The sequence below is a fragment of the Octodon degus genome, unplaced genomic scaffold (genome assembly GCF_000260255.1).
Source record: "Octodon degus isolate 3935 unplaced genomic scaffold, OctDeg1.0 scaffold00267, whole genome shotgun sequence".
In the NCBI taxonomy this organism is placed as follows: domain Eukaryota; kingdom Metazoa; phylum Chordata; class Mammalia; order Rodentia; family Octodontidae; genus Octodon; species Octodon degus.
The window spans coordinates 2,416,808-2,430,049 of NW_004524843.1; the positions used below are offsets into that span (position 1 = coordinate 2,416,808).

The following is a 13,242-nucleotide window of genomic DNA, read 5'->3' on the forward strand; positions in this document are numbered from 1 at the left end:
TTCCTTCTTGCCCACACATTTCTAAATAGAATGAATAACTTTTCAGCTTAATATAATGAAATCAAGATTTCTCTGCTGTAGCTGACTGCATGAAAAAAATCTGATCATGCTGGGTCAATTCAAGTGCATCCTTGGTATTACACACTATAGATATCCAGAAAAGTTTTTGTTTAAGGCAAAACACACATCAGCTCATGCTAATTTAAATTCAATCAAACACAAGGAAGTGTTGGAGGAATTCACAAAATCACCGACCTGTTCAAATAGCTGTAGTCTTAATCCTTGTACTCTTTATTCATTAGGATCCCAAATAAATTGGTTATCATTTTACAGTGTGTGTCAGCATCACAGAAGGCACCAGTCTTCCTGGTTCAGCGGAATCTTCCCGAATCTCCCGGCCCTGTGTTTTATTGCTGGTACCATATGCTTTATTGTTCAGCGAGAAGAGCTCCACTCTGCACAAAGCCTCATTACCTGCTGCTAGTGCACGGCGTCAGGCTCACGGAGGCTGCCTGCGTGTGATCACATGGAGTTTTGTCTGCGAAAGCCCAGCGTGCCACTGACTTCACTGAGTTTCTGGATATTTTTATCAGCTGAGCTCTACTAGGCAGACGGAATAACAGAGTAGGGAGCTGCTCTTAGTCATTAATGTAGCACAACTTATGGAAATCCCAGCACAGGATTTTGTATTAGTATCGAAAAATGTTCGCACAAGCATTCAAAAAAGTTAACTGATTTTATTTTAGTAGGAGGCTGAAAAACAATTTCTGGAAGGGGAACTTGCAAAAAGCCATTTCCTACCTTAAGCTTTCTCCTAGTGCTCTTGTCCAAATGTCATTAAAGAGTCTTTGCTCTAATACAGGACATTACGTTTTAACCTTTTGACTGCTGGCATTTTCTTCCTCTTCTTTTTTTCATTTTTCTTAAAAGGAGTGCTCTTTCCCCCAAAGCTCCCCAGTGAAAATCTCAATCACCAAAACATGCTATTTATTATCAAAAAGAATAAAAATATGAATTTCTTCTAGCAAGGTAGATGAAAATGACTCTCTTGTACTGATGTATACAAATGAGGTGGATGATTAATTTATTTTCTCTAAAGATGACACATTCCTAGAACAGCTGCCTTAAAAGAACAATGAAGATTCCAAGCTACAGATCTAAAGGACATATGGTTCATATTAATTCTTAAAATTGCACCAACTTATTTTAGACAGCTCGCCACAATAAAGCATATGGTTTACCTTATCTGATTGCAGTGCTAACAAGTAGTTGCAGGAAGGACTCTTCAGCAGTTACAGAAATTTTCTGATGCATGGACATTCGTGTGTAGGTGCTTACATGTATGAAGGGTCGGACCAATGACTTCCTAAAATATTTTCATATTACTTAAAATTATTCTGAAATGGAAAATGGAGGATGGCTTTCCAATTTTTTTTTTAATTTTCATCAAATTAATTATTGGAATTTAATGAAAATTTCTATTTCTTATTGCTTTAATAATCTGTCTGAATTGAATTGTTCTTTCAAAGCTTGCTGTTTGTCTCAGTGAAAATCTTAGGACAATCCCTGCAAAGTACAACAAAGAGCATGAAAAGAAAACCAAAATGTCATAAGAAATCATCAGAAAATAAATTTTCCTCCGTAGTTAGATATGCAGTACATTTTAATAGTGCTTGTGAGTACTTCAATAATCTTAGAAAGAATATATATATTATATATGTGCATTTTTACATATACACACATACAAATTTATTTAAGCCATCAATTAATAAGAAACTAATTTATGGAAAAGCATTGTAAGATAAACTTTTTGTCAATTGAAAACTTAAAAAAAAAATCATGCATAGGCAAATGTGCTTAAGTAGCCCAGTCTTTAAATATTGTGTCATAACATTTTCCTTTATGATACTATCTGGAGAGTTAGCATTGGCCTAGAATGTTTCATGACTTATATAGCACGTTTTTCTTAGCATTAAAACCAATATTTAAATATGTTTTAAATGTCACCATTTTAATGCATTTGTTCCAAAATGCTCATGTTCCTTTTTTTCCTCTGCACATGAGAGCTACGATAAAGCTGCAAAACCCTTGGGCATTAAAAGAAAAATGAAAATGAAGTGTTCCTAGCTTATGTCTTACTTCTGGGCATCTACAGACATGTACGTTGTAGTTAGTATCTTTGATGACGTCACCATGCTAATGTACAAGGAAATAAACAAAAGGCAGCCATTTTTCTCTCACTGCATCACTTCAAAACAGAGAAATAAAATGGTCGCCAAATGGAAGGAAAGAATCAGCAGAAAACCAAGCTCCCCTCAAGTTCTCAAGAGGTGATGGCGGTGAGGGGACAAAGGGTGTGGGACTCAAAAATTAACTACCTATGTGCAAATTGACTGTGTGTGTGTGTGTGTGTGTGTGTGTGTGTATGTGCACAAATAAATAATGTAACATTTTTGTAAAAACCATAAATAAAAATAAAATGAGCAAAAAATAGCCAGCAGTTAGGACAAATGACCAGCTAAGCAATGAGTCTCTAATGGGAAGACTCATTACATCTATAAAATTATTCTATGAAAGATATGCGCTTGTTGCATTCGCTAACATGGAAAAATATTAAAAAGTAGTCGTAAGAGTTAGAAATATCTAGAAAGTGGTAGAATGAATCATGAAATAGTAATAATTTCTACAGATACACTCTTGTCAGAAATGACCTTGGTGAGATATTACAATCTCTAATTCTTTAGTTTTCAAGTCTGTAAACCAGAAACAGAAAGTATATTGTGGGAACATATAGCAGTATTTTCTATTTTAATACTCTAATTTGACAGTAAGAATTGCCAATTAATATTACTAAATAAAAAGATATGGTATCAAATGTTTCTGATTGCTTAAAATAACTTAAATGAATTATCCTAGTAGAGCAGACACATAATAAATAGGACTTTTGGAAGCAGCTTTTTTTTTAATACAAAAAACAGAAATCTATTTAAGAAGTAATTTGAATCTCATAAAGCTGCCCCAGGATTAAAACAAATTACAAAATATTTCCATTCCTCCAATCGAAATTCTGGAACTCTCTGTTAGCAACATGGCAAAAGAATTGCTGCAAACACTCTCACGTTATACAATGATCTGGGGTCTCTGCTCATGCAGTGCTTTCATCAGCCAAGAATTCTTTACATTCGGAATTAGCAGAGAAACACAAGATCATAGCTTAAAGGAAAAAATTCCATCCTTGATTAAAAGGATGTTTTTATTACTGAATTAAAGTTGTGGTGTGGTAAAGACTTTCAGCTCACAGTTGACTCTTGTTAGCTTGGTTTATCTCTGAAGGAACACGGGCACCACAGAATCACTCTGTGTGTTCTCCGGTCCTGTACAACAGACAAAGCTTGTCAAAACGTCCTCTGAAAATTCTGCTCTCCAGCTTCTGCAGCAGTAGAGGCACAGATTTATTTTAAATGGATGATTCTTCAAACATTCCATGGCACAAAGGAAGATGTAGTGACATCACCACCTGAAGCGTATTAGCCGCCATTTACACTAGTGCCTCCTGTAGGAGTTACCCGTAGTCAGGCTACATTTCAGGTTCCTTCGTGCCACATTCAGGGAAGCCAATAATTTGACTAGGTTAGCCTCAGCATCCTGGATTAATTCATTTCAATAAAATAAACATGTAAGATCCCATGTACCAAGCTCTAAGACAGTTGCTAAGGATCTAAACATGAAGTACACACCGTTCCCAAGAAGGCCAGAGTCTCTTTAACTTAAAAAAGTAAAATAAAAAGTTCTGAGTATGTTATAGGAAAATGGTCACACAACGACTTTTTCTCAAGTTTGATTATTTTGTCAGCTGAATATCTACTTTATGTAAAATCAATATAATTACTTTCAAAACATTTGGCTTTCTTAAAATCAGAAATGTCATTACTATGATTAAAATCATTTATCAAATGTCTTGTTGGAAATTATCCTGTTACTTTTGGCTCTTATAATCTAGAAGAGATACTCTTTCTCTCACAATAAGATGTCCCATGTATCAGTGCTGGTGCTCCAGCAAAAAGCAGAATTTGATTTCTTTTCTCCTTATTTGTGGCCAGTCTTAGTGATTTGCTTAACCAATAGAGACTGCACAAGTGACGTTCTGGATGTTCCCAGGACATTCTAAGGTTCTAAGAAACATGTGCCTTCTACCTCTGCTTCTGGACAGTCTCCCAGGGATTGCTGAGCCACTGCAGGAGAAGACTGGTTACCCTCAGCCTGCCGGGCTCCAGGACCTATAGACAGCAACTGGAGGAGATGGAGACTCCTCCTTGTACAATGGTACTTTAGGGAGTGCCCAGAACCAAGGGTAAGGTTAGGAACTATAATCTCAGGAATCTTCCGCAGATGGATGACAGGAGATTTGGGCATGTGATGGGGGAGATGAAGCAGAAAAGGAAGAGTCTGGTGTTCACTGTTTCACAGCTATGAAGCTTGAGGTGAGAAGATGTTTGCTATATGCAAAGTCTAAAGTTACCATGGAGAAGAGACATGGCCTAAACAGTGAGCGAAGGGGACGATGTTAGCAGTGGGGGAACAGCTGGCCCACAGCGAGCTGGCGCAGCAGCAGGATGGCTGGTGAATAAGAGACAGAGAGACTGGATCAGAGCCTAACCTAAGGGTGATGGGGAACAGGGGAAAGGAGGAGTGGTTGGGTCAACTGGACGCTGATCTCATCAATGGTCTGAAGAGTCAGAGGTTCAGTGATTCAACTACTAATTAGATCTAGAATTACTGAGCATTAATTAAACTAATTTTGTTAGCTGCAGTCATTTCACAGGTATTTTGATTTTACTGGTTTTAATTTGTCAACTTTCACTAATTCACAAATATTGTGAACAATGTTTAATATCAAATATGATTAATGTGTCTGGCAGGCTGAAAGTGACTTGGAAACAACAAAAATGAAAGTCTGTATGTTTTCTTCTTGTGACTGGTTCTTAAGTTAAGAGAAAACAGTGTAAGGAAAAGAAACACGGCCTAGTTATAGCAAAGTAAAAAAGCCAGATACTTTTGGATAATACAAGCTAAAACTTAAAATGTACCTACTCAAAAACAGATACTCATGCCCTACCACCATTACCAGTGGAAAGAAACAACTCTATCACACTTCTGCCTTTTTGACTTTTCATCCTATTTGGATATTAGAATAACAAAGCAGCAGATGTTAAGTTTAGCAGCCAGGGAATGGCTCCTCAAAATGAAACAGGTTAAATGTTAGGAATAGCTCTGATTGTTGCTACTGTGTCTACAATATGTACATAAATCATTTGAACATGGCTGCAAAGAGCTCTTCATGCAAAGTGACCCAGAAAAGAAAGTATCCAGATTTTTCTCTCACCCTTCAATCTCTACCACTACAAAGGCATTAGAAAACAGCCTTTATCAAGAGAAAAGAGCAAATGAAGCAAGTCTCCTCCAGAGAGAAAACAAAGGGTAGATTTAATTCTTAACGACCACTGAGCTGGCCCCAGACCATTGAAAATATTTATAACTTTTTTTTCTAATGCTTAATTGTATATATGCATTGTGACAAAATGAAATATGGAGTAAAATAATCTATACTAAAATCAACCATGAATTACACAGGTAAAACAAAGAATAATAGGAATGATGGTTTTTCCACGTCAATAGGAAGTTTACGCCATAAACAAGAAGACTGAAGAACTACTTTTAAAGACAAGATACAATTTAAAAACATTTTTGAATTTTAGTCCACCAACACAAATCCACAAATACTTGGCAACAGAATGAATACAATTTGGCTTGTATAACATAGAAATAGTGTTGGCATATTGTTTATCTGGGTTGATTTGCCTACTTATTCATTTCATATCCACTGAGTTCTAATGCTTGGAACTGTGTTTAATCTTCAGATATGTTAAAGGAAAGACACTATAGCCTATAAGCTAAGTGGCTGTCCTTCTAGAGGCAGGGACTGATATTAAAAAAGTAAAAGCATAAAGAGATAAATTCTGCAATTGAAGAATATATCTAAGCATAAAGACAGGAATGGACACTACTATCTTAAAAATTGTTAATAGTTATGAAGCTCTTAATAAGACTCACGTGTGGCATGAAATAATGAACTCATATGACCATAACAATCCTAGGAGGTAACTACTTTTGCCATCTTCTTATAGATGAGCTGAGCCACCAGGCTTGTTTAAGTGACATGCAACTGATACAGTCCATATCAGACTCGAGCTGTGTATCTGTAACCCATCGAAGCTCCAGTGGGCATATTACCCAGTCATCATCGCTGGCTTCCCAGGACAGGTGACATAGGAAACTCAAACTGTAAGAGCAAAATGAAAGATGGATAATAGGAAGTAGGGAGGTAGACCTTTCTCAGACAGAAAGGAAATCAAGAGGTTGAAGGAGAGGGAGATGAGAGGAAGGAGGGAAGTACAATGTGTTATGTACATGGAATATAGTATACACACTGTAAACATGTGCACTGATACAAACTACAAGAATCAAAAGTAGAAACAATGCTTACAGCAGAGGTCCCAGTTTCCCCAGCCCATGAGGTCCCAGGCCACACAGTGGAAAGTGAACATAAGGTAAACAAGCGAAACTTCATCTGTATTTACAACTATTCCCCATGGCTTGCACTACCACCTGAGCTTTGCCTCTTACCAGATCTACAAGCATATACAATGCTTAAAGGAGCTGGAACCCTACTATGAACAGCACAGGTGAGGGATCGAGGCTTCAAGTTCACTGGAATCATCTAGAAACCATCCACTGCCTCCCCGCATCACCCAACAATCAGTGTCAAAATTGTCTTCCAAGAAATTTGTCCCTGGTGCCAAAAAGTTTGTGAACTCCTAACTTAAGGGGAAGATAGAAGTTATTTCCTTGAAAAGGAGCTGAGTATTTTAGGCATGAAGGCTAAAATACATACAGATTTTGAGGCATGACTAATGTATGTGTGAAGGAGACTAAAAAATTCACTCTGAAAATAGAAGTTTATTTGATCTTGACAGGACTGTGCATTTGCAATGCTGGCATGGTTAGAAGTCATCTTAGAGACATGTGTAGTCGTATAAGGTACTTCAAGGGCTGGATTACCTGTGTGTCTTAAGTAACTCTTGGATCACTGAAAAGAACGAAGTGGAGAGGAAGACACTGAAATATCTCAGAAAAAAAAATCTGAACTCTAAATGAAGATAGTGGCAACCCAATTTGAAGAAGAAAGGTAGTGAGGATAGAGTGAATCCATAGGTACTTAGACAGGGGCAAAGGGAGAACTCTGAAACCATTGCTTTTGATTCAGGAGACAGAATGCTTGACACCAGTAACCAAGGGTAAAAATGTGAGAAACAGCTCAGGCCTGGATCCTTTCGATGCTGAACTGGAAACCCTGCCACAGAGCAGGCAAAAGTGCTAGATCTAAGATATGGTGATGCAGTCTTCACCTCTCAGCGCAAAGTCGCTGGTAGAGAAGCACACAGGCCAAAGCCACCTCCCAGGTACAACTTACCTTCATCACAGCTAAATTTTAAGGGAGCAGGATTTCTCTCAGTGACCTAATTGAAGATGAAGAAAGGATGAAGAGCAACTCTAAAAGCTTTAAATCTGAAATACTATTGATTGAACTTAACTGTAATGTTTATGGAAGAAAATTACATAAAATGTTATATGCAGATTAAAATCATGTCCTGATGAAGAAATCCACCTCTGTGCTTTATATTAATCGTATGACATGAATAAATACAAGAAATAAATTACATTTTTCCTTTAGGCAAATGTATTAATGAGCTTTACTCCAAGCCTTGCTATTAGTATTAGCAGCAGACTTCTTTGATATGAATCATGAATTTTCTTTTTCTTTTGTTCATATAGGCTGGTTCCTTTTCAGTATTTATTATTTGCAGCTATCTTCTGTTACAGAGCACTATTACATAAAATGATGATTTAAGCATATTTGTCACTGGGTTTTATCCACAGAGAAAGGAAACTATGAAGCTTTATTATGCCAAGGTATTATTATTAAGCATATGCTATCATAGTACATCTCTGTTCTTTAATATTAGAACATGGTGGTATTTAATTTGAGCAGTCTGGCTAAAGGATATTCCTTTGATACTCTGGTAGTTTTGAATATCAATCTGCCATTGAAGAAGGGCAATCAGCCTTCTAAACAAACTAGGAAAAAGTTGTTTCTATCAGAGTCTCAGTAAACTGTAAAGAGTCTAAGATTTCCTTATATGAACAGGCAATCATGTGGGATTAAACATAGCGAGAAGTGTAAACATATTGTATGGAAATGTTATGACCACTAAGAATGTCAGCTGACAACCATGAGTACTATACCCATCGCTCCTGCTTGTAGGCCCTATCGTGACTTAGAATTTTTCCTCTTCCTTTGTAGATAATTAGCGATGGGACATGCAGTCACGGTGGGTATTACAGCGGACTGTACTGTTTCCGAGGCACACACAGAAAACTGATTTAGAACTGTCTTCATGTACTTGCTACCTTACTACACTATTTGTTTGGCTTCAGAAGCCTGTGATTACATGCTTCACTATAGTTTATATTAGTCTGTGGCCACTGTGGAATCAGATGACAGCAATAAATTTATGGTGTAATGAGCTATAGGAAGAATGCAGTTCTTGAGCACAAAGCTACTTTAAAATTAATAGTTATAATAATTAAAATTTACAAACAGCTAAATATACTTAAAATGTATTTATCAATTAATGTACTGGAATGTCAGACAGCCATTAAAGTCAGAAGCATTATTAAACAAAAACTATGAATTAAATTCCAAAACTGGGAGTGAAAATTTTCACCCAAAATACAAATATGATTACAACTAAAATACATATATTTAGAAGAAGACTAGAAAGAAACAGAAGAGAATTAAGAAATTATGTACAAGACAATGGCCACAATAAAATACCTATATAGTTCACTCTATACCTCTGTTTCTCAACCACAGATTCAACCAAACAGGTAGAAAATATTTGAAAAATATTGCATTTGTATTGAACTAGTACACACTTTTTCCTTGTAATTATTACCTAAACTCTATTTAAATAACATTCATAATTTATTAGATAGTAATCTAGAGATTTTTTAGTGGTAATCTAGAGATGATTCAATGCATGTAGAAAGATTGTGTAGGTAATCTACAAACACTACACCATTTCATACAAAGGATTATTGCATCCAGGTTTTACTGTCCAAATGAAGGGCCTGCCCATGAATACTGAGAGAATGACTATATTTTAATATATGTAAATACAAAAACCCTGAAAATATAAAACAATAAAATGTTATCTCTTGGAATTAGGTGACCTATCTATCTATCGTCTATTTTTTACTTTGACTTTTTCTATATTTCCCAAGTTTCCTGGTTTTTTTGTTACTAACACATTTGCAATGTTTAATATCAGAATTATACTGGAATTCATTGTGCTAAAATTAACTTTAAAATTAAGAAAAGCATTTAAAAATATGAATGCTATTTGAACAAATTCAGCTGTTATAAATTCAGGCTTTCAGATATCCAGAAAATCGATCCCTCCACTCTCACCCTTGGGCTGGATTTGCAGCTTGATGCCTCCCTGTCTAGTGGGCTCCCCAGAGACTGGCTGCTTTTGATGAACGCACATTCCTCGTTAGCATTTCCTCAAGTAACCAGACATTGGGCTGCTTTTCTGAATCTGTTTTCCAGGTACTGCAGAGATTCACATATCCACTCTCACTGTTTCCCTAAATGGCAATGGACCAAAACAAATGATACAAAGTGGCACATTACGATGTCAATGAGTGACGATCCTGAATCAGCTCCCAAGCCCCACATTGTAATAAATTAGTTTACTCGCTGGCCAGTGGAGGCAGGATGAACTTTTTGCACGCACACATGCACACACACACACACACACACACACACACGCGGCAGGGGAAGGCTATGTGTACTTGTTTACTTTAGAGGATAATCTCAAAAAATTTAGAAGAATCTGTACCTGCACATTACACACTTCCAGTTAATATTTAACAATTTTAAAATGGGAAAAGCATCTAACTGGGGGAAAAATTAATATCTTCATATCTGGTCTCCTTATGCTTGGAGATTACCTGGGAGGAAAAGCCCAGCAAGTGAACTCTTGCTTTCTCGTTATCCCAAGGAGGCCCATTGCTGAAGATTTCTAAGCCTGAACACACTGTCAGTGACTTTTGCTATGGTTACTAACAACACTGGAAAAGAACCAAATATATGGTTGTAGAATGTTTCCCAGGCAATAATTTGAGCAATAGCTTTTAATCTGTGTGGCTCAAGATGTTTTGGTCTGTAAGTCAGAGAGCCTGGATAGAAGCTACTGTTGGTCTGTAGCACAGTGATAGCTGTAAAGTGGTCACCTGTTCTCATACCTTTTTCTCCCGTGCATTGGGGAAGTGGTCTTCTGTATACTACACTCACTACTAATGTGTTTGTATTTCAAGAAAGATAACTAGTGAGCTGAGATGTCAAATATAAAGGCTCTACCTTCCTCATATTTACCCCCAAAGCCCATGTCAAGTGTTTCCCATTAGGGATGCTCAACAGGACTGAAGGACTCCTTGTAAAAATGTTTTAGAAACAGACACATAGTGTACACAAAGGACACAGATATCTTTGGAATGTTTGATAATGCTGGTACAATTCAGGCTGCTCAGAGGACAGGATGGCCCCTTGATGCAGGCTTTCAGTTTGGTTCTTGAGCTTGTCTAAAACAAAACAAATGAAAAGCTGGAGATGGTCCACTTATTCATTCCCAAACCGCAGGGTTACAAGAATTGGATCAGACAAGATGTCTTGCAATTTTTCCCTTCTTGCAGCTGTTCCACAGCTGGGAACACATTTTTCAGCCTTGTTAAAAATTTCTCCTACTGATAAAACTGGGGCCTTCTTCTTGAGCGCCAATCATCATTACTATGCTCACTGTCAACAACTTTTCTCTCTTGCTTTCTCTCCTTTCCAATGCAGAAAAGATGTGCTTCAGTCAGCCTATCTCCAAGACATAGAGCAGCATCTGAAATTTTGCACGTATTTGGTGACGAAACAATGTCATTGGAGTAATAGGGAGAATTCTTTTTGAGTAGGACAGGGGAACTTCAAGCGGTGTTCAAGCTTCTCTAGTGGGACTTTACAAAGAGTTTCATATTTTAGATCACATATCTGCCAATATGTAATTCCCCATAAGAATACCATTTCTGTCAACAGAAGCTTTCTGTCAATTCATAGTATGTGTCAAATAAAATTATGTAAACTGCATTAACATATCCATGTGCTAATTAGTGGTATATGTAACAGAGCTATTCCTTTAAATCATTCAGAATTAATTTCCTCGGACTTTCACAGTATTTGACATAAGATATTCTATGGATAAAGGATGTGCTATTTATACATAATGCAATCCTATCCGGCTAAACAGAAAGTTAAACCTGAGTCATTTGTAGTAAAATGTATGCATCATGAGACATTAATATCAAGTGAAAAAAAGGAGACATGCAAGTTTTAACTCCATGTGGTTTCCCTTATATGGGAAACTCAAATCATAAATAACAAGCAAAGTATAAAACAGCTGATTGGAATTAGGGAGGCAGAGCTTTTCTTTTCTTTCTAATTCTTTTCTTTCTTTCTTTTTTTTTTTTTTTTTTTGTGGCCAGCTCAGCTATCCTGGGGGCAGGGCTGGCACAGCTTGTGGTGCCGGAGATCAAACCACTGTCCCTGTGCTTGCCTAAGCTTGCCTAAGCAGGTGTTTAGACTGCTGCACTGTCTTGCTGGCCCCAGGCAGAGCTTTTCAAAAGAGAAGGAGATCAAGAGATGAGGGAGCCTGAGGAAGAAAAGGCGATGAAGGAAGACCTCTTATGAACATCTACTGACCACGGAATACAAGCACTATGGACTGCAAATATGTATTCATAATTTTTTTAAATACAGAGACTCAAGAAACAGGAATTCCCCACTGGCTTTTTATAATATTGCCTCTTCTTTTCTCTGAAGGCAAAGGATGTGGTTTGCTTTGGAAAATAATACAGTTACAGTTTTGCAGAAAATTTCCTATGGCAAAAGAGATTCTAATGTGGCAACAATTTTATAAACACAGGTGTTAAATTCATAGCAAAGAATGCATGCGATTTTATATTACTTAAAATTCAAAAATTCCAGGCTGAGGAGATAGCTCAGCAGTCTAAACACCTGCCTGGCAAGTGCAAGGGCCCAGGTTCAATCCCTGGTACTGCACATTGTGCTAGACACTGAAACCAGGCATAGTGACCTATGCCTGTCATTCTAGCATTAAGGGAGGCTGAGACAGGAGGATCACTGTGGGTCTGAGCTGCATAGTGAGAGCCTATACCAAATAAATAAAAGATTAAAAGATAAAATAAAATTGAAAAATTCCAAATCGACACTCCCTTGGGAGACAATGAATAAACTGAAAAAATTGACATAACTTTCTATAGGATATCAAGAACACATAGAAACTCCTACAGAATTGAGAAAGTAGAAATTATTCTTGGTAAAGAGACAAAAAAACCTCTCACCTTTTTTATGCCCAATTACATATGGCTTTTAGAGAGTTGTATTTCCTAACTGGAATACATTCAACTTTTTTATGGACTTGAATTTTCTCCTGAGAAAATATAAACATTTACTTTTATCCCTAAGTAGTTCTATGAGGTAGAAATTCCATGTGTAACTTTACTGGGTTTTGCTGATTGGAGAAATAAAAGGGGAGATTGCAATAAGCCAGTTTCTTAGTTTAGATTAAGAATTTAATTTAGAAAAGTTTAGAGAAGAGCCTAATGCACTTTTTTCACTGTAGTATTCTTATTTTTCTATTAACTAAAGAAAAATTAAAATTTTATTTTAATGTAAATTTGACAAGTGAAAGGCCTTAAAATCTATGGAATTAAAATATTTTTATATGTAAGACAAACAGCATGTAAAGGCATGTTTTTTGGCTTTACAAGTGTGATGCAAAACTGGACAACTATGACTAAATACAAAAATGTGTTTCTTCAGTAGAAGGCGCAGAGATTCAAATCGCATCACCAACACTGGGGAAACAGTTTAAAGTGATTAGAGACAAATCACTAAAGAAATAGACCCGCAAGCCAACTACATAAACCAACAGTCCGCTTCACCAGATAGACCCGCATTTCACATCTGTTCCAGTCCTCAACAACATTATGTAT

The 13,242-nt window shown here is 36.7% G+C and overlaps 1 protein-coding gene across 1 annotated transcript in view; it reads right to left on the reverse strand.

The window, feature by feature from the left end:
- Csrnp3 (cysteine and serine rich nuclear protein 3) overlaps positions 1-507 on the reverse strand; it is a 103,006-nt gene extending 102,499 nt beyond the window's left edge. The window contains exon 1 of the mRNA XM_004646390.2: positions 256-507. The gene's annotated coding sequence lies outside the window, so the exon portion shown is untranslated. The remainder of the gene's footprint in view (positions 1-255) is intronic.
- Positions 508-13,242: the final 12,735 nt, after the last annotated feature.